This window comes from Ovis aries, chromosome 18 (genome assembly GCF_016772045.2).
Source record: "Ovis aries strain OAR_USU_Benz2616 breed Rambouillet chromosome 18, ARS-UI_Ramb_v3.0, whole genome shotgun sequence".
NCBI lineage: Eukaryota > Metazoa > Chordata > Mammalia > Artiodactyla > Bovidae > Ovis > Ovis aries.
The window spans coordinates 45548475-45568452 of NC_056071.1; the positions used below are offsets into that span (position 1 = coordinate 45548475).

The following is a 19978-nucleotide window of genomic DNA, read 5'->3' on the forward strand; positions in this document are numbered from 1 at the left end:
ATGAATTTTTATGAGCACACTAAGAATAAAGGTTAAAATCTGTCGCACTGAAACAAAAAATAGTCTGTTGCATTGAAACTAAAAATAACACATTCTCATTTAATAAATTTTATATATTTGTCTTAAAAATTTTTTTTAAATATTTATTTATTTGGCTATGCTGGGTCTTAGTTGTGGCATGTGGGATCTAGTTCCCTGACTAGGCATTGAACCTGAGTCCCCTGCATTGGGGACACAAAGTCCTAGCCGCTGGACCACCAGAGAAGTCCCTGTGTTCCTGTGTGGAAAAGAACTTCTAGGTTCTGTGATACATTTTTTCATAATGTTTCCTTACCCTCGTGTTTCATTACAATAGTGTCTGGAGCTGAAAGGTAACCTAATTAACTCTGATAACAAAACTGAGACCCAGTGAGAGATAGTGACTTTTATAAGGCCATACAGCCAATTAGCATTGTTGGGATCAGAACCAGTTTAGGTCTTTTGACAGCTGAACCAGAATTGTTTTTATTCTTACTACATGGTGTTGATGGCACTTCCTTTTCCTCTTTGGCCCTGTCTTCTCCCCGCCCCCATCAACTGTCTTGAGACCTAGACCCCAAAACAAGTGTCCAAAATTACTTCTCAACTCGATTTTTCCCTTCTCAGATCTCTACATTAGTGAGAGGCCCATCACACTCTCCTGTCCTGGGATGGCCACCTGTAGCCTCTTGCTGGTGACTTCTAAGCCCAGCACACTTAGACCTGGGAAGGTCAGCAAGAAGCAAGGATTGGCTGCCCATAGAGTGGTGTGGTGGTGGTAGCGATGGTGTGTGCGGGCTGGGACTTGGGCTAAGATTGTGTCATAAAGTGAAAGAATACAAGTGGGATGAATTACAAGTAGTGATGACATTAGCAGTGGGTTATATGATCACTAACCAGTTACATGCAATCAAGGAACACTGATCCTGCCAACTTAGGTTGCTGCTAATATGAATAAAAGATGAAATGACCATTATCTGCCACCTCTCATGGCAGAATACAGTCTGACCCACTTCTACTTCATCTTCTTAGCTTTATTTTATATAAAAATCTGTTAGCTATTCTCAAAGTGAGGAGATGCCTACACGTATTTTTTTTCTTCCTAGCCCAGTCATATAGGTTATGAGTCCCCATCCTTTTGGGGAAGAAGGGCTACTTAAAAAGCAATTAACTAATTCATGTTTGGCTGCACTTGGGTCTTTGTTGCTGTGCATCGGCTTTCTCTAGTTGCGGAGGGCAGGGGCTACTCTTCATTGTGGGACTTGGGCTTTTCATTGCAGTGGCTTCTCTTGTGGAGCGTGGGCTCTACAGCTCGGGCTTCAGTAGTGGTGGCACGGGGGGCTGGGCTTAGTTGCGTCGGAGCAGGTGGGATTTTCCTGGATCAGGGATCCAGCCCATGTGCCTTGCATTGGCAGGCAGACTCTCAACCACTGGACCACCAGGGAAGCCCAAGGAGAGCAACTTTTGACATACTTGAAATCTTCTTATCTGTGATGGATTGGGGTCTTGTTGAGACTCCTCGACTTGAGAGAATGGAGGGTATCAGTCGCCTTACCAAGACTTCCCAAAAGCCAGGAGGAAGAGTTAGCACTTTGGATGTTATCCAAATGAGGCTGCAGGGTTGCCATGATTGCGTGGTTCACTGTTAGTTGGCATTCTGTTCATCAGATTGGGCCAGTCTTGATAATGAATAAAATCCTCGCCGCCCTCTACCTTTTCCTACCTTTTAAACTGGTAGTCTATCTTTTTTAGATTTCACAGATAATACAGTAAATAAAATTCCTGTCCTTTGCATGACTTACTACAAATTTATTAGGCACACAGAAGAAGATTATAATAAAGCCAGACCTCATCATTTCAGTCAGATTTCCCCTCAAGAACATCTCTAGTATCAAGCTCTTCATCTCTTAATCATTGGAAATAGGGTTTTGAAGAAATGAAAGACTGAGACAGCTGAGACACTTTTCATTGTTCTGATCTCATTATGCTATTGAGACCTGCCTAGATGTAGTCTTTGACAATCAATTATTACTCTGGAAAGTGATTATTAAACAGTTCACTGAATTATAGCTTTTTATGCCTGACTCTGTTCTCTCGCTCTTTAGGGTTAAGTGAAGAAGCTTATTAAATATCCATTTACAATGGAATCTTTGAAAATGCTAAATGGAATGCATAATTCATATAGGTTGTCACTAGTACAATGCCAAATTAGTTTAGCCAAATATCAAGTAACAGGAAACAGGAGTAAGTGGCAGTCCTAATAGAACTAGATAGGGCAGCTTATGGGTACAGATAATCAGAAAAGCCAAAATAATAGTGACTTAGATGAGATGGAAGTTTATTTCTGTCTTGTAAAAGTCAAATTAAAGGTAATGTTGGACTGATATGGTGTTTTGCAGAGTCAGGAATCCTGCCATCTTACTGTTTCACTGACTAACCCTCATTGCCATGGTCATCTCAAGGTCAGCAGTGGCTGCCATGGACCATATCTATATTCCAGCCAACAGGAAGGCTTTAAGCAAGAAAAGTGTGCGCATAAAATTGCCCACCACTTTTTCGTATGTTTCGCTAGCCAGAACTTAACTCCATGACTACATTTACCTACAAATGACAACGAAAATAAAGTCGATATTCTGAGCAGGCTGTGTGGCAAGGTTCACATTCTGTTACTCTGAAGAAGAATAGAGGAGATGTTGGATTGGGTTCTGTTATTGTTCCTATGGGTCATGCAGTGTCTATGGAGACTTTTGTGGCTGAAAAAGTTTTTCCCTTTTCCAGCAAAGGTTTATTGAGTACCTGCAACATTTGGTGGCTCAGTAAGTAAAGAATCCATCTGCCAATGCAGGAGATGCAGATTCGATCCCTAGATCGGAAAGATCTGCTAGAGCAGGGAATGGCAACCCACTCTAGTACTCTTGCCTGGAGAATCCCATGGACAGAGCAGCCTGGCGGGCTACAGTCCATGGGATCACAAAGATTAGGACACGACTGAGCACAGCACATCAGGCCCTAAGTGTTGAAAGATTTTATATGTGACACAAATGTTAGCTTTAAGGAATTAGGTAAACTAACAGAACTAGCGGTCAGTGGAAACCGATGGAGAAAGGCCTGGAATTTCAGCTTGACGACCTAGATCCTTGACTTGTAATTTATTTGTTACTTAAAATTCTTGGTGCCTCACTTTTCTCATCTGTGCAGTAGAGTTAATAATCCTTACTTTACAATACTGTGAGAGTAAAATGATCTTAAATAAAATAGCACTTGTTAAATATACTACAGTTTTTAAAGGCTTTTAGTGTGTATTTTCTTATTACCTCCTGGTAAAATTGAACCATATACATTCCCACAAATAGAGAGCATCAGTCTGTTTCTCTCCATCCTCACCAGCATTGTGTGTTACTGTGCTTTGAATCTTTGCTAATTTGAAAGGTCAGTGGCTTTCCAATACTTTTCAGTTCTGGAAACCTTTCTTCAAATGAAATACTCAATGAATGTTCAGGATCTCAAACATTTAATCCCATGGCAGCAGTGTGTCAGTTGGGAATGAAGGAACCGGAACCTGCCTGCACAGGATTCAGGCTCCTACCAGCACATTCTTTGGCCTTTTAGATATTCACCTCTCCATTCAGTTTTATTGGGTACCTATGATATTATATCAGGCATCCCACCAGAAACTGGAAAACAGCAGTGAACAGCTGAAGTCCCTGCTTTTGTGGGCCACTCTGCATTCTAGAGACATGAGGCAGAGAGTAAACAAATCAGTAATGTCTCATGTGGCAATAAGTGATGTGAATACTTCAGGATAAGAGAGAGCCTGATGGGATGGAGAGATGTTTAAACTGGATGGTCAGAGAAGGACTATTAGAGAAGATGGAATTTGAGCAGAGGTCTGAAGGAAGTAATGAGCGGGCCATATACTTCATATGTGCGAAGATCATTCCAGGCAAAGGGAGGAAACACTGTGAGCCTCCAAGGCAGGAATGTTCCTGTGGTGTTTGAGGAACAACAAGTGGGGGGCTTTGTGTGTGGGGGGTTATGATAGGAGGATGTGATCAGACTTAGGATTGCCTTCTTTTTTGTTTGTTTGTTGTTCTTGGCTGTGCCACAGGGCATGCGGGACCTTAGTTCCTGAACCAGGGATCGAACCTGTGTCTCCTACAGTGAAAGCACAGAGCCTTAACCACTGAACCTTCAGGGAAGCTCCAGCACTCCCTTCTTTTTGCATGTACTTTGCATGTCATTTACCCCTTTTACTGGCCTGAAATAAAATTAATAGATAATTATCATCTACCTACCTAAGTGATCTTGAAAATCAATATAATGGACTATTTGTAATGTAAAGAAAAAATGAGTGATGAATAATTAAATTATAAATAATGACACTGGAAGACATAATAAAGTTGTTTGTTGCTTGTATCTACTGATAATGAATGTGCTCTGGGTAGGAATATATGGGCCATAATATATAACAATGACCAAAAAACGAACACAGGTGCCACTGGAATACATGTTAAGATAACTAATAGCAGACTAGACTTACGTGTGTTATGATAAGAGAAGATGGGAAGCAACTTTAAGTGAAGTTAGGATGTATGCTGTGACCAATGAAAGACTCTTGAAATGGAGAAAATGAGCTCAGCCTCTTTATAAGTATACTGTCAAAATAAATCTCTCTTGAGATATAGGGCAAAGGGCCAGGTATCACACTGTCCGCACCCCCCGCCATATTTCCCCACATGAACTTTTAGCAGATACCAGGACACATTCAGAGTCTGAAACCTAAAAATAACTTGCAAGCCATGTCTTTTGATAGATGATGAGACTACAGGATGAACTGGAAAAAAAAAAAAAGTAATACAGGAAGACATGGAGAAATAGACCACTGTGAACTGTTTGACAGTAAAATAAAAACCAAACCAGGCCATTCAAAAAAAAAAAAAAAACCTCTTTGACATGTAATTTTTATGATAAATTTATTACCCTTTGCTTAAAGTATTTAAAATTATATAAATTCTTACTAATATACAGTTAATCCCTTTATTAAATATTTATTATTCCTATGTTTTACATTTCTTTGCTAAATTAATTATGTTTGGTTCTAAGTTTATAAAATGAACTTCATAATCCTTTTGTACATTTTCATATGCAACTGCTAACAATGCAGAATGAAACAGGTGTATTGTTCTGTTAACACAGATAGAATAAATTGTCAGCAGAGTTGTCTTTGGTTGACCTGATATTCTGAAGTGGTAAGGAATTCTTGTTGAAGTTCCCAGGAAAATGAGGTACAATCTTTCTTTGATTTACAAAGTAGTTGTATCCCTGGAAAATATAGTATGGGATAAATAAAGGGAATATTTTGTATTTTTATATATAAAATGGAGAAACCTTTATGCAGAAACCTGTATGCACGTCAAGAAGCAACAGTTCAAAATTGGGAAAGGAGTACATCAAAGTGTATATTGTCATCCTGCTTATTTAACTTCTATGCAGAGTACATCATGTGAAATGCCACATTAGATGAAGCTCAAGCTAGAATCAAGACTGCTGGGAGAAATATCAATAACCTCAGATATGCAAATGATACCTCCCTTATGACAGAAAGTGAAGAGGAACTAAAGAGCCTCTTGATGAAGGTGAAAGAGGAGAGTGAAAAATTTGGCTTAAAATTCAACATGCAAAAAGTAAAGATCATGGCATCTGGTCCCATCACTTCATGGCAAATAGATGGGGAAACAATGGAGATGGTGAGAGACTTTATTTTCTTGGGCTCCAAAACCACTGCAGACGGTAACTGTAACCACAAAATTAAAAGACACTTGCTCCTTGGAAGAAAAACTATGACAAACCTAGATAGCATATTAAAAAACAGAGACATGACTTTGCTGACAAAGGTCCGTCTAGTCAAAGCTGTGGTTTTTCCAGTAGTCATGTATGGATGTAAGAGTTGGACCATAAATAAGGGTAAGTGCTGAAGACTTAATGCTTTCAAACTGTGGTGTTGGAGAAGACTCTTGAGAGTCCCTTGGACAGCAAGGTGATCAAATGATCAAACCAGTTGATCATAAAGGAAATCAACCCTGAATATTCACTGGAAGGACTGAAGTTGAAACTCCAATACTTTGGCCACCTGATGTAAAGAGCTGACTCATTGGAGAAGACCCTGATGCTGGGAAAGATTGAGGGCAGGAGGAAAAGTGGGGACGACAGAGGATGAGATGGTTAAATGGCAATAACAACTCTATGGACATGACGTTGAGCAAACTCTGGGAGATAGTAGTGAAGGATAGGGAAGCCTGGCATGCTGCAGTCCGTGGGCTCGCAAAGAATCGGACATAATTGAGCTACTGAACAACAATACAGGATGCAGGACATTTTTGTTTTGTAGGACTGTCCTATGAACTGTAGGCTGTCTGGTCCATTCCCTAGTCCTTCCTTGCCCAGTAAATGCCAGTATCACTTTCCCATTGTAAAAACCAAAGATGCTGCCCCTACCCTCAGGCAATTTATAAATGTTCCCTGTGGAGCAGTATCATCCCTAATGAGAATCACTAATGTGCAGATAACTGTAGGCTTTTAAGAACTTTGAATTTCACTTGGCATGACGTAGGAAGATGTTGGGAGGTTTTGAGCAGAAGCATAGGGTAGCAAAGAGTTGGACACAACTGAAGTGACTTAGCACATCATATCATGGCATGACATGATCTGACCTTATTGTAAAATGATCAACTGACTACTGTGTGGATGGTAGTTTACAGGCTAGGCAGTGGTGGAGAAAAGATGACCAGTTAGGTGCCTCTTGCAGTAATCCACATGAAAGATGATTGTGACTTCATCCAACTGTGATGGTAGTGCTGGAAAGGAGGTGAGAAGTGGTCTGACTTACCATGAATTCTGAAGGTCCCTTATGGGTTGAAAGGGTGGAGAGAGAAGAGTAGAAGATGACTCATGGTCTTTTGATGGGTGAAGTTAACTGGAAAAATAAAGTGTTCATTTTCTGAGATGGTGAAGACCAAAGATGAGTTAGCATGTGGGGTTGATTTAAGTTCCATTTCCAGTTCCAGTTCAGTCAACCCAGTCATGTCTGACTCTTTGCAACCCCATGAATTGCAGCACGTCCATCACCAACTCCTGGAGTTCACTCAGACTCATGTCCTTTGAGTCGGTGATGCCATCCAGCCATCTCATCCTCTGTCATCCCCTTGTCCTCCTGCCCCCAATCCCTCCCAGCATCAGAGTCTTTTCCAATGAGCCAACTCTTCACATGAGGTGGCCCAAAGTACTGGAGTTTCAGCGTTAGCATCATTCCTTCCAAAGAACACCCAGGACTGATCTCCTTTAGAATGGACTGGTTGGATCTCCTTGCAGTCCAAGGGACTCTCAAGAGTCTTCTCCAGCATCACAGTTCAAAAGCATCAATTCTTTGGTGCTCAGCTTTCTTCACAGTCCAGCTCTCACATCCATACATGACCACTGGAAAAACTGTAGCCTTGACTAGATGGACCTTTGTTGGCAAAGTAATATCTCTGCTTTTGAACATACTATCTAGGTTGGTCATAACTTTCCTTCCAAGGGGTAAGTGTCTTTTAATTTCATGGCTGCAGTTACCATCTGCAGTGATTTTGGAGCCCAGAAAAATAAAGTCTGACACTATTTCCACTGTTTCCCCATCTATTTGCCATGAAGTGATGAGACCAGATGACATTGTCTTCGTTTTCTGAATGTTGAGCTTTAAGCCAACTTTTTCACTCTCCACTTTCACTTTCATCAAGAGGCTTTCTAGTTCCTCTTCACTTTCTGCCAGAAGGATGGTGTCATCTGCATATCTGAGGTTACTGATATTTCTTCTGGCAGTCTTGTTCCCAGCTTGTGCTTCTTCCAGCCCAGCCTTTCTCATGATGTACTTTGCGTATAAGTTAAATAAGCAGGGTGACAATATACAGCCTTGACGTACTCCTTTTCCTATTTGGAACCAGTCTGCTGTTCCATGTCCAGTTCTAACTGTTGCTTCCTAACCTGCATACAGATTTCTCAGGAGGCAGGTCAGGTGGTCTGGTAGTCCCATCTCTTTCAGAAGAAACCTAAGGACTAAGAGCCTCGGGGCCACCATTGTTTACAGGCTGAGAGAAGAGGTAGAATGGACAAAAGCAAGAGAAGAGCCAGGTGTGGGAGAAGGAACTGGGAGGAGGGGTATGGCAGCGGTCCCCTGCCTTTTTAGCACCAGAAACCTGTTTTGTGGAAGACAGTTTTTCCATAGACTGAGGGGCTAGAAGATGGTTTGGGGATGATTCAGGCACGTTTATTTATTGTGCACTTTATTTCTGTTTTGTGGCAATATGAAGATATTCTGCCTTGACTTTAGGGTCAGGGTTCATGCCTCTGTGAGAATCTAACGGTACTGCAGATCTGACAGGGGGCAGAGCTCAGGTGGTGATTCGAGCAATGGGGAGCGGCTGCAGAGCTCTGCTCCATCGCCCCCTGTTCACCTCCTGCTGTGTGGTCCGATTCCTGTCAGGGACCCTTGGTGTATGGGGTCTTGAAAACCAAGTGAAGGAAATATGTCCAGAAGGATGCGATAACTGTGTCAAATCCTGCTGCTGCTGCTGCTGCTGCTAAGTTGCTTCAGTCGCTGACTCTGTGCAACCCCATAGACGATAGCCCATCAGGCTCCTCTGTCTCTGGGATTCTCCAGGCAAGAATACTGGAGTGGGTTGCCATTTCCTTCTTCAATATCAAATCCTACTGGGTCAAATTAGATGTGCACTGTAAGGATTAATAATAACATTTTAACTATATCATATTGCTATACACAGACACATAAGTATACCTACCTTATAGATCTTACTGTTCTTGTTGAGTGAGATTTTTTTCCATTCACATTTTCAAATTGTTTATTACCATGTTGGTTTAACATGTTGATCGTATATCCCAAATATCTCTGAACTCTCTTATTTGTTCCAACAGTTTGCCTATAGAATTTCTTTAATAAAATTGTGTTGAATAAAAGTGGTGATAATAAACATCCCTATTTTATTTCTGACTTTAAAACAAAGACTTGGTTCTTAGTTTCACCACTAAGTATAAGGTTTGCCATAGCTTTTTGGTAGGTACTCTTTATGTTCTCTTCCTTTATCAGCTTGTCAAAACTTTTTGTCATTAATGAGTGCTGACTTTTGTTGAGTTCTTTTTTTGCTTCTTTAATGTTGTGATATGTTGGTCTATCTGAACTATCCTTGCATCCTGGGAAAAAGTCTTGTTTGTGTTATAGTATGTTTTTATACAATGAGAATATCTATGGGGTTTTTGCATTTATAGTTTCACCTGAGATTGGTATATATATATTTTTTCTTATACTAGCCTTGTATGTTTTTGGTATTAATGTTGTTCTAGATGCATAAGCTGGATGCTTTCTATCTTTTTCTGTTCTATATATGTTGTATAAGAGATGGGTTGTTTGTTCCTTGAAAGTTTGGTAATTTTCACTTGTAATGTGGCTTGTGTCTTGGGTAAACAGAGATTAAAAAAATTATCTCAATTTCTGTAATGATTATTAATTTATTCAGACTTTTAATTCCCTCCCTCTCTAGTGGGTCAACTTTGTGACGTATATTTCTAGATAATAATTTTTAAAATCAAGTTTTGCTGTATTTATTAGTGTAAAGTTATTTATATATTATTTTTCTTATTCTGAGTTTTATAGTCTTTTGATCTTATAGCTATGGAGTCTGTCTCAGCATACAGTGGGTATGAATCTCAGCCTCCAAACATGGATGTGCAAGAAATATATTTATTTCTTTAGAACTCAATTTAGTCTTTATTTGGGGTTCCTATTCCATCAGGACCACAAAAATTTGGTCTTAGGCAATTTGGGGTTTCCCTATCACCTTGCCTGGGGTGTTTACAGAGTCTCTTAAGATTGCATCTCATTCTTTGCCTGGGACATCTTTCCATCTGGTGGTCCACTTAGGGGTCCCCTTAAGTCTTGTTAGGAAGGAAGACATGAAGTCTTTTGCCTATTGGAGGGTACTCCAACTTGGCCACGTAGGAATGGGCCTTTGGCTTGGAATACTTCTCTACCAGAGTCCTCATAGCTTGTGTTGGATTTGTATCCTTGTATGGGAATATCTTTTCCTGCTTCCTATTCAAAATGTATGTCTTTGTTCTGCCTAAGTGTGTGTGTCATATGGCACCTGGTGAACCCCATTACTTTATCCGTCCATTGCAGGGCGGGGCTGGGGCCTTTGATTCTACCACACCAGAGTTCTGGACTTCGTGAAGGCCTCTGGCGCTGCATTGTCTCTCAGGAGGGCCTTGCTGGCCTTGGTGGACCTACGGCCGCTAGCGGAGCTGATCTTCCTCTGCCTCTCTGTGTAACATTGTTCCCTCCAGTGCTCGACTGTTGTGCTTTCCTTGGTGACACCAATAACCAGACGCAGTGGGCTTCTGCCCCTGCTCGCTGTTCCTACAAACACATCTCCCTCTTGTTTCCTTTGGGCTTAGCCCTGGGGAGCTGGTATGAGTCTCTATCCTGGGGATCCAGCAGCATTCTGTGTTTTCCTCACCTCCCCACAAATGTTTTCTGGTCCAGGAATTTAATTCTTTTCTAGCTGTAGAGGTAGGACATGTTACTCAGATAAACTCACCTTGTTTGCTCCCAAATTAATTGTTACTGTCCTGTGTTCTTCTTTTCCATAAGACTCCCCGGTTTTTAAAACCTGAAAACCAGAATGGACCCTTGTTTTATCACTTTATCCTGCAGTAGCAGCTTTTGCCTAAGGCCGTGGGTCCAGAATGGCCAAGTTGAATAAAGGGAAAATACTGTGAATGTGGGTTGGAGGGAAATGTCAGTGGATTCTTCAAAACTGGCCCTTCAGACCCTTATTTGACAGATGAGGGGACAGCGTCTCAGAGGAGTAGTGGACTTGCCAAGGTCACGTCCAACAGAGACCCAACTCCAGATGTCTACTACTTTTCTGTTCTTTGATGTTATATATTGTCTTAATAGTTATTTGAAACACTTATTGAGTCTAGATTCTACAACCCAATACTTATTTCACCTCAGTTTCAAATACTTTGTAACTGTCATCATGAGGATACCTTAGCAAATGAACTATTGTAGATGCTCAATTTTCTTAATAATTATGGGTTCAGGACAAATATGCCTTTTTTGGGGGGAGAGGAGTGCTGCAGGGCATGTGGGATCTTAGTTCCCTGACCGGGGACTGAACCCATGTCCCCTGCATTGGAAGCTTGGAGTCCCAATCATCGATCCTCCAGGCCAGTCCCAAATATGCCCTTTTAAAACGTTTTCTCTTTTAGTAGAAACATGTTCTAAAATCTATTATACTTCTTCCCCTTTGTAAAAGTGGGCGGGACTTGTTCCCCCTTGCATTCTCATTACCTGCTCAGGTACCCCCTAGCAGAGGTGCTAAGTTGATTCTTTTCTTGAGGACCAAGGACATCACTTTGGAAGTTGGTTCCTAAATACTATATAAAGTAATGCCTATGGTCTTATTGAGTGAATGAGGTGTTTGTCCCCCATACCCTGGATCCAACTGTGCTTTGAATTCTCTTGTTTTCTTTTTGTAATTTTTGTTTCCTCCTTCCAATTATGCTAACAAGTGTCTCTGTTTTGCAGTAAATATTTCAGTATCTTCCACAGTTCTCTTCCTAATATCTTTTGTCTGTTCTGCCCTAGGCTTTGAAACTAGGTAAATAAGCCTGGTGATATTGTTTGTAAAGTGAGAGTAAATAGCCTTTAAGGGAGAGCCTTCACCGCTTTCCTATGGGAAAGTTTGCAAGCTTCTTTTGCACAAGCCTTTGTTGACCCCTCTTTGCCTGCTCGAAGGCCTTTTTTCTTACATCCTGCTTCCTGTCTCGGCTAGATCCGTGAAGGTGCAGGATGTCTGCACAGTGAACAGGTGAGGATCAACTGCTTTTCTCCCCCCTTCCTTTACTTATTTCGTTGATTCAGAGTTACTGTAAGGATGTTTTGCATATGATTATGCCACTTTCTGAGAAAAGAGCCATTAACTAGGTAGTTGCAAATAAAAATAAAAAAGTCACCACCCCAGAACCACAGAATACCTTTGGGCCATTTGATGCAAACGGTACCGCTGACCTTGGGGGCTTTCTGAACCACAGCTGTCAGTTTAAACAAAACTCCAAACCCAATTAAACTTTTGTTGGATAGGGTGCTAGTTTGAGAACTGGTTGGACGGCTTTTAAAACTTAATGATGAAGCTCTTCACCAGAAGATAAACAGAAGTACAAATACTTGGTACACATATTTTTTTAAAGCTAACTGTGAGCTGGTCTTAGTTTTATCATTTTGTTGGAAAATGGAGAGCAATTTCCTGCAAACAGATTAGTTGTAATGTTTGCAAGTTTATATCACATAGTTGTTACATTGTAAACTTGAGGTGAAACTTTTTTTTTCCTCAAGAGGGAAGACTGTTTATTTACTAGTATTATGATTGAAATACTCCAATGATATATATTAGTGGATTCTCTTTAGTAAGAGCAGACACTATGCCTGTGAAGCTGTGTTGTATTTTTTTCCAGACCCTTCTCCATGCCTCCCTATCCCATTCCTCTTTTCTTTTTCCTTCTCACATTCTTTCTCTGTCTCTCCCTCTTTCAGTACGACTAGTTCTTAGTTCCCTATCACCATTCATTTGAATATTTAAGTAGAACATAATCAGCCTTATCATCATTGACTTGGCCCGTAGAAGAAATTGAAATTTTTTTCATCCATGATTGCTTTTGGGATTGTTTAAGAAAACACCGAATGGTTAGCTTGAGTCAAGTATAGAGTGCAGGGTGGTAGTCTGTCTAGGATGGGTACAGAGAGAGGCTGCAGTGGTCAGCCCACGGCCGTGGGAGAGTTTAGGTTTGATTCCGATGGTTTGGGGATGCATTGTAAGAAGGGGAGTGTCACAACACTGCCAACCTGGCCTGATGGTAAGCACAAGTTAGGAGGTTAAGGCTTTAATCCAGAAAGAAATGAAGAATGTCTGAATGAAGGCAGGGCAGTGTTGCTGCAGCACAGGGCACAAATGAAACAGCAGGGCATATTCAGGTGGTGAATTCAGAATTTGGTGGTGATGAGAGTAAGCCATTTAGATGAATCATATAAAATGTTCTTTTTATAGGTAAAAATGATGGGATCAGTACTTTTTCATATGATTTAATTTATTTTTTGCTGCAGGTTAGAGAACAATATGCAGTAAGATTGACTGTGATGGAAAGAAAAGAATCTGGACTATGGCTGGAAGAGGTTATATAAGGGTTTTCTTGGAAAGGATGTTTATATGCGAGGGGAAAGACAACCTGGGGGGAGAGTGAAGCTATAAGAAGAAATGGATTTAATGTTGTTGTTTCTTGTATTGCTTTATTTATTTATTAAATTTATTTTTAATTGGAAGATGGCTGCTTTACAGTGTTATGTTGATTTTTCCCTGCATCAACATGGATCAACCACAGGTATACATATGTCCCCTCTCTCTTGGACCTCCCTCCCACCTTCCACCCCTTCACACCCCTCTAGGTTGTCACAGAGCACAGGATTGAGCTCTCTGCATCATACAACAAATTCCCACTGGCTGTCTACTTTACATATGATAATGTGTATGTTTAATTACAAATCGAGAGTTGCTTTATTTATTTTAAAAACATATTTACTTATTTGGCTGTGTCGGGTCTTAGTTGCAGTATGCAGAATCTTTAGTTGCAGCACGTGGGATCTAGTTCCCTGACCAGGAATTGAACCTGGGCCCGCTGCCTTGGGAACTCCCTGGACCATGAGGAAAAGTCCCCAAATGTTTTATTTTTTGACCACACTTTGCAACACATGGGATCTTACTTCCTCAACCAGGGACTGAATCTTTGCCCCCTGCAGTGGAAGCACAGAGCTTACCACTTGACCACCAGGGAAGTCCAGTATTATCACTGTTTTATTTAAAATTTTGTCAAAATAATAGGGAGATATAGTTTTAAAAGTTATATAGTACTACTTGATTTTAAAAAAAAATTACAACCATACCTCCCATTTCTACTCCCCATAGAAAATTACTCTTCAACCTTTTAGCTACTCATCTTACATGTATCTTTATACTTATAAATAATATTTTAATGCTGCTCTTTCTGATTTTTTTTATATTAGACAGCATCTGTTGATTTTCTTTATGAAATATAACAATTTAGTGCTTTTTCTACCATTTGCCATCACTCCATGGCACATACATTTTCCTGTCTTCACAACATAATCATAATTTTTGGTATTTGCAATGTATTATTTAGGAAGATATCATAGCTAACATTTTCTTTATTGAGTAACTACCTTTTCCTAGACTTGATGATAGCAGAGTTTTTCTTTCTTCCCCTAGTTATTTAGTGTTTTGTGTAAACATCACTAATTTCTTTTTTTTTTTTTTGAGGTTAATTACTTTACAATATTATATTGGTTTTGTCTTACATCAACATGAATAATCTGCCATGGGTATACATGTGTTCCCCATCCTGAACCCCCCTCCCTCCTCCCTCCCTGTACCATCCCTCTGGGTCGTCCCAAGGGACCACCAGCCCCAAGCATCCAGTATCATGCATCGAACCTGGACCAGCAATTCATTTCATATATGATACTATACATGTTTCAATGCCATTCTCCCAAATCATCCCACCCTCTCCCTCTCCCACAGAGTCCGAAAGACTGTTCTATACATCTGTGTCTCTTTTGCTGTCTTGCATACAGGGTTATCATTACCATCTTTCTAAATTCCATATATATGCATTAGTATACTGTATTGGTGTTTTTCTTTCTGACTTACTTCACTCTGTATAATTGGCTCCAGTTTCATCCACTTCATTAGAACTGATTTAAATGTATTCTTTTTAATTGCTGAGTAATACTCCATTGTGTATATGTACCACAGCTCTCTTATCCATTCATCTGCTGATGGGCATCTAGGTTGCTTCCATGTCCTGCCTATTATAAACAGTGCTGCGATGAACATTGGGGTACACGTGTCTCTTTCAATTCTGGTTTCCTCCGTGTGTATGCCCACCAGTGGGATTGCTGGGTCATAAGGCAGCTCTATTTCCAGTTTTTTAAGGAATCTCCACACTGTTCTCCACAGTGGCTGTACTAGTTTGCATTCCCACCAACAGTGTAAGAGGGTTCCCTTTTCTCCACACCCTCTCCAGCATTTATTGCTTGTAGACTTTTGGATCACAGCCATTCTGACTGGTGTGAAATGGTACCTCACTGTGGTTTTGATGTGCATTTCTCTGATAATGAGTGATGTTGAGCATCTTTTCCTGTGTTTGTTAGCCATCTGTATGTCTTCTTTGGAGAAATGTCTATTTAGTTCTTTGGCCCATTGTTTGATTGGGTCATTTATTTTTCTGGAATTGAGCTGCAGGAGTTGCTTGTATATTTTTGAGATTAGTTGTTTGTCAATTGCTTCATTTGCGATTATTTTCTCCCATTCTGAAGGCTGTCTTTTCACCTTGCTTATAGTTTCCTTTGTTGTGCAGAAGCTTTTAAGTTTAATTAGATCCCATTTGTTTATTTTTGCTTTTATTTCCAATAAAAATATGGAACTCTTCACGAATTTACATGTCATCCTTGCGCAGGGGCCATGCTAATCTTCTTTGTATCGTTCCAGTTTTGGTATATGTGCTGCCGAAGCGAGCACCATCACTAATTTCTTGCTGTGCTTTTTGATACATCATAGAATCTTTCATATTCTTTCTTTGAGACTTTTTGGGGTTGATTCCTGGTAAGATCTAGATGAATTGCTCTCTGGGCGACTGTTATGCTTACCTGTGGCCATGGCATTTGCCTTCATCATCTGTGGTTGAGCCACATATCTTCTGATTTCTTGACTTACTACCTACCAAGAAAGGATACTTGGGAGGTACTTAAAAAAAAATCTCACTTGTGAAAGTTTCTGTATCTTACTTCACTTAACAGTTTGGTCACAGAATGCTAGGTCAAAAGTTACTTTACTCAGAATTTTGAAAGTGCTGTTCCATCTTCTAACATCTGTGGTTGCCGGTCACAGCTTCAGTGATGTTCTCCTTTCTGTTCCCTTCTAGTGACATTTTCTCCTGTCTCTGAAAGCCTTTTACTCCAGGTTTCCTGCAGTTTCACAATGGCATGATGTCCTTCAGTTCTGGGAAATTTCCTTTTGTTACTTATAAGTCTTCACCTCTGTTTTCTCAGTCCTCTCTGGAACTCCTCTTAGTTGGATGTTGGTTCTCTGGAGTGATTCTCTTATTTTTATTTATTTCTCTACTATTTGCTTCCTTGTTGTCGCCTCTTTGTTTTGGCAGAATTTTCTTAATTTTTGTTTCTTGTTTTTTTTTGTATTGACATATTCATTCTGCTGGCTTGTTTTATTCTTAAACCTTTCTGTCCTCTATCCTAGTGTGGGAGAGATAGTTATTTGGCTGTATGAAGGGGAGTTCTAGGGAGGCTGCCTTCCCTTGCACCCTCACTTTTGGAGATTATTGCCTCTAATCCCTGGAGCTTCCCCAGTGGCTCAGTGGTTGAAGAATCAGCCTGCGCTGTAGGAGCTTCAGGAGCGGTGGGTTCGATCCCTGGGTCAGGAAGATCCCCTGGAGGAGGGTATGGCAACCCACTCCAGTATTCTTGCCTGGACAATCCCATAGACAGAGGAGCCTGGCGGACTGTAGTTCATAGGTTACAAAGAGCCTGACAGGACTGAAGCGAGTTAGCACACACACTTGCCTCCAATTCCTAAATCTTTCTGAGGTTATAGTTTGACTTGTTTTGCTTTTAGGCTTTCATTTTTGTAAAGCAAGTTTACATTTCACAGAGCATTTTTGATAAAATAAAAAAAATTTGCAAAATATTCTCATGTCAGCTTATCAATGTTTAGAATTGTTTTTAATGTGTGCCTTTATTTATTTATTTGCAACTTGCTATGTGTGTTATAGTAGTAAGACACCAGAATAAATAACAGTCTTACAAAACGCATTTTGAGATTCTCATTGGCTGTTTGTTTTTTTTTTCCCATTGGCTGTTAAGTCATGTCCAAAGTAAACTTGCTTTAATATATTTCCTCCCAATTAGAGGAGTGTTTATTTAAAGCAGTGTCTTCTTATATTTGAAACTTGCCTAAGATAATTGTTTTTTAAAAAATTGAAGTATCATTAATTTACAATGTTATGTTAGTTTCATACACAGCAAAATGATTATTACACATATATTCTTTTTTTATATTCTTTTCCATTATAGTTTATTACAAGCCTGGCAGGCTATAGTACATAAGGTCACAAAGAATTGGACATGACTGAAGTGACTTATCACACTTTATTATAAGATATTGGACATAATTCCCTGTGCTATACAATAGGACCTTGTTGTTTATCTGCTTTATACATAGTAGTTTGTATCTGCTAATCCCAAATGCCTAATCTATCTCTCTCACCCTTTCCCCTTTGGTAATCCTAAATTTGTTTTCTACATCTGTGGGTCAACGTCTTTCTTGTATTTAAGTTAATTTCTATCTTTTTTTTTTTTTTTTTTAGATTCCACATATAAGCGATACGGTCTTCCTTTGTCTGGCTTACTCAGCATGATAATCTATAGATCCATGCATGTTGCTGTAAATGACATTATTTCATTATTTTTTTTTTGACTGAGTAATATTCCATTTGACTGACACACACACACACACACAGACACACACACAGACACACATATCAAATCTTCATTATCCATTCATCTGTCAGTGGCCATTTAGCTTGCTTCCATATCTTGGCTACTGTAAATAGTGCTGCTGGGAACACTGAGGTCATGTATCTTTTGAATTAGACCTTTATCTGGATATACACCCAGGAGTGGGATTGCTGGATCATATGGTAACTCTAATTTTAGTTTTTAAAGGAACTTCCATACCGTTCTCCATAGTGGCTGTACCAGTTGCATTCTTACCAACAGTGTAGGATGCTTTTGTTTTCTCCACGCCTTCACTGCTGCTGCTACTGCTGCTAAGTTGCTTCAGTCGTGTCCAACTCTGTGCGATCCCATAGATGGCAGCCCACCAGGATCCCCCGTCCCTGGGATTCTCTAGGCAAGAACACTGGAGTGGGTTGCCATTTCCTTCTCCAATGCATGAAAGTGAAAAGTGAAAGTGAAGTCGCTCAGTCGTGTCCGACTCTTAGTGACCCCATGGACTGCAGCCCACCAGGCTCCTCCGTCCACGGGATTTTCCAGGCAAGAAGAGCTTTTATTATTTGTAGACTTTTTGGTAATGGCCATTCTGACTGGTGTGAGGTGATACCTTATTGTGGTTTTGACTTGTATTTCCCTAATAATTAGCACATGAGCATCTTTTCTTATGCCTGTTGGCCATCTGTATATCTTCTTTTGAGAAATGTCTATGTAAGTATTCTGTCGATGTTTTGGTTGTTTGTGTTTTTGTTATTGAGTCATATGAGCTGTTTGTATGTTTTAGAAATTAATCTGTTGTTGGTAGCATTGTTTGCAAATATCTTTTCCCATTCTGTAGGTTGTCCTTTCATTTTGTTTGTGGTTTCCTTTGCTGTGCAAAAGCTTATAAGTTTGATTTAGTCCCATTTGTTTATTTTTGCTTTTATTTCTAGTGCCTTCAGAGACTGGCTAACCTAGGAGAACATTGCTACAATTTATGTCTGAAAATGTTTTGAGTATGTTTTATTCTAGGAGTTTTATGGTATTTGGTCTTACATTTAAGTCTTGAAGCCAGTTCAAGTTTATTTTTGTATATGGTGTGAGGGTATATTCCAATTTCATTGATTTGTGTGTGGCTGTCCAGTTTCCCAACACTACTTCCTGAAGAGCTTATCTTTTCTCCATTGTATATTCTTGCCTCCTTTCTCACAGTTTAATTGACTGTAGGTCTGTGGATTTATTTCTGCGCTTTCTGTTCTGTTCCATTGGCCCCCACGCCTGTTTTCGTGCCAGTGCCGTGATGTTTTGATTGCTGTAGTGTGGTAGTGATGTCTGAAGTCTGGGAGGATTCTTTTCCAGCTTTGTTCTTCTTCCTCAGAATCAATTTTGGATCTTTTATGATTCCATATCAATTTTAGGATTACTTATTCTAGTTCTGTGAAAAAATATCATGGGTAATTTGATAGAGATTGCATTAAATCTGTAGATTGCTTTGGATAGCATGGCCATTTTAACTATTAATTCTTCTAGCCCAAGACCACAGGATAGCCTTCTATTTCTTTGACTCATCTTCAGTGTCTCCTTTATCAGTGTTCACCTCCTTGGTCAAGTTTACTCCAAAGTACTTTTTTTGGATGCTATTTAAAAATTATTATTATTTTTTTTAAAACTTTCTTTCTAGTATTTCATTTTGTCAGCGTAAAGAGATGCAACAGATATCTGTTAGTATCCTGCTACCTCACTGAATTCATTGATCAGTTCTGCTAGTTTTTGTGTGGAGTCTTTAGGATTCTTTCTCTCTATAGTATGTCATTGGCATATAATGACAGTTTTACTTTGTCCCTTCTAATTTGGATTCCTTTTATCTCTTTCTTGTCTGATAGCTGTGGCTAGGACTTCTGGTACTATGTTGAATAGTAGAGGTGAGAACTAATATCCTTGTCTCTTTCCAGATTTTAGCATGAAGACTTTCAGCTTTTCACTGTTGAGTATTATGTTGGCCATGGGTTTGTCATAAATGACTTTTATTAGGTTGAGCTATCTTCCCTCTATACCCACTTTGAAAAGACTCCTTTTTTTCATGAATGGATGTTGAATTTCATCAGCTTCTTTTTCTGCATCTATTGAGATACTCATGTAGTTTTTGTGATATATATCACATTGATTAGTTTGCATATGTTGAGCCATGCTTGTGAGCTTGGAATGAATCCAACTTGATTGTGGTGTATGATCTTTTATTAATGTGTTGTTGGATTCTATTTGCCAATATTTTGTTGA

The 19978-nt window shown here is 39.7% G+C and overlaps 1 protein-coding gene and 1 non-coding gene across 2 annotated transcripts in view; one reads left to right on the forward strand and one right to left on the reverse strand.

Moving 5' to 3' along the window:
- The window catches only part of TTC6 (tetratricopeptide repeat domain 6), a 244409-nt gene that overhangs the window by 40542 nt on the left and 183889 nt on the right, over positions 1 to 19978 (forward strand). The gene's annotated exons all lie outside the window — the stretch shown is intronic.
- Positions 15610 to 15716, reverse strand: LOC114109276 (U6 spliceosomal RNA). Its single transcript, XR_003585950.1, has one exon. It is a non-coding gene; the product is annotated as a U6 spliceosomal RNA (small nuclear RNA).